This window comes from Vespa crabro, chromosome 15 (genome assembly GCF_910589235.1).
Source record: "Vespa crabro chromosome 15, iyVesCrab1.2, whole genome shotgun sequence".
In the NCBI taxonomy this organism is placed as follows: domain Eukaryota; kingdom Metazoa; phylum Arthropoda; class Insecta; order Hymenoptera; family Vespidae; genus Vespa; species Vespa crabro.
Genome location: NC_060969.1, coordinates 1,555,001 through 1,557,500, shown reverse-complemented (window position 1 = coordinate 1,557,500; position 2,500 = coordinate 1,555,001). Strand labels below are relative to the sequence as shown.

The following is a 2,500-nucleotide window of genomic DNA, read 5'->3' as shown; positions in this document are numbered from 1 at the left end:
CATTCTTTTTATAATGCATACAATAAATATTTGATAATGTATTTAGATAATAAATGAATTTGATTTTTTATATTATTTCATATATATTTCAAACGAATTTATATTATTTTATAATATAATTATATACTTTAATATATATATATATACATATATATATATATATTGAATCAAAATAAATCGTTATCTAAAAATCTAAAGAAATGAAATAATGTTATTAATGTGTATATAATAACGCTATAAGAAGACAGAACTATATGATAGATCTAATAAATATATTTAATACTTATTTTTAACATACATACGTAGTTCGACAAGTTTCATATAATTCTCGATCTCTCAATATTAACAAATATTTTTTTACAAATGTATATTCAATTTTACATATATACACATCGATTATCTCTCAAATGAACAAAATATTCGAAAACATCTTATGGAATTTTTCGAAAAACTATTGGAAAAAAAATGAACTAATTCGAAAGGATGAAAAGAATAAAAAAAAAAAAGAGAGACAAAAAAAGAAAAGAAAAGCAAAAAAAGAAACACAAAAGAAAGTAGAAAAAAGACAAAAAAAAATCAAAATATAGGAAGATACAGATAACTATCAAAGGAAAATTACTTCGAGCTTTTTGACAGAAGTATCTATACGGTATCAATCGACGTCTCGTTATCAATTTCGAACGAATCGCGTTTGCAATGTCGGGCTCATTCTTCGCAGGTGTGCGTGTGTGTTTGTGTGCGTGAAGAAGAGGAAGATGGAGCGATAAAGGGGAAGGGGGGAGGGGGCATGATAGGGATAGGGATGGTAGGGGGGAAAGAAGAAGAGGCTTGAGGCTTGAGGAGGAGGGATAGAGGGGCAGAGGGGAGGGGGAGGAAGTTTTCTTTGACCTCATTTCTTTATCGTAGTCGTCGGTCTCCTCGACGACAGTAGAATGTATCTCATAGCGATCGATAGGAACGTTTGGTTATTCGATAATGCTGCGATTTCGAATATAAATCGTAGTTCATATCATATTTTACAAAATAGATTTAATATTAAACGGTGACCATTAATTTGTTATTAATTTGTTATTTCTTTACGGTGCATTAATCGATAATCAATTATTATCATCGATTAACGTCGATATCGTCGATATTGTCAAACGTAAAAACAAATTTAAACAATGGAAACGACGATGACGACGATCGAGAGAGAGAGAGAGAGAAAAAAAAAGGAAAAAAAAAAAGGTAAAGAAGATTAGTCCGAAATATTAAATGAAAGACGAAGTTTATTTTTTTTTTTTTTTTTTTTTTTTTTTTTTTTTTTTTAATCTTTATCTTTATCTTTATAAAGAATGTCAAAGAATAAGACGACGACGTGATATAATAAAAGAAAACAATTTTATTCAGATGTAATTAATATCGGTGACATAATAACGTCAACAATTTAACAATGATATCGATTTAATGACATTATATAATGCATTTAGCGTTTAGGATTATTCGATTAATCGGGGAAATTAATGAGAAAATTCATACGAAAGGATTTTGTCGAACGAAACAAACAAACAAACAAACAACAACAACAACAACAACAACAACAACAACAACAACAACAATAATAATAATAAGAAGAAGAAAGGAATAACAATGACAAGTGAAAAAAAACAAAAGAAAAACAAAAAAGAGAAAAAAGAAGACAATAAGAAAAACAACACAAAAAAGGATCATGTTAAAGGAGAAAGAAAATCAGTGGTGAGGGCGAGAGTAGAGAAGGGGACAAGGGTAAGAGAAAGAGAGAGGGAGAAAAGAAAGAGAGAAAAAGAAAGAAAGAAAGAAAGAAAGAGAGTCGAGTAGTCAAGCTACTTGATCTAATCTATCAAGATGACAAGGCGAAACAACACGTTTGTTGTTCCTTCCTTCCTTTCAACGAAGTGAAAGGGATTGCCTCTGGGGAAAACGTAAAGGAGAACTCTCGAAGCTCACAAGTCGCAAGATTAGGAAAAAGAAAGAAAAAAAAAAAAAAAGAAAAAAGAAAGAAAAGCAAAAGAGTATGAGACGTAGAAAGACGAAGAAGAAAAAGAAAAAGAAGAAGAAGAAAAAGGAACAATGCAAGAAAGAAAAGATACAAGAGGGGAAGAAAAAAGAAAAAGGAAGGATGGAAGGAAGAAAGAAAGAAAGAAAGAAAGAAAGAAAGAAAGAAAGAAAGAAAGAAAAAAATCAACACATATATATATGTGTATATATATATATATATATATATATATATATATATATATATATCTGATATAATTATACATGTACATTACAAATCTATGAGATATATAAATATATATATAGCACATATAGATTTTTAGATACCTCTTTAGATATATATACATAAATACATATATAATTATTTAAATATCTTTTTAGATATACGTGCACATATATAACATACGTTCTTAGATACCTCTTTAGTATACATACATATATAATTATCACTAAAAATTTCACATATATATATATATATATATATATA

General features: G+C 28.0%; 1 protein-coding gene across 6 annotated transcripts in view; it reads left to right on the top strand.

Annotated features, from left to right (window-relative positions):
• Positions 1-2,500, top strand: part of LOC124429426 (ecdysone-induced protein 74EF-like) — a 238,898-nt gene that overhangs the window by 210,934 nt on the left and 25,464 nt on the right. The gene's annotated exons all lie outside the window — the stretch shown is intronic.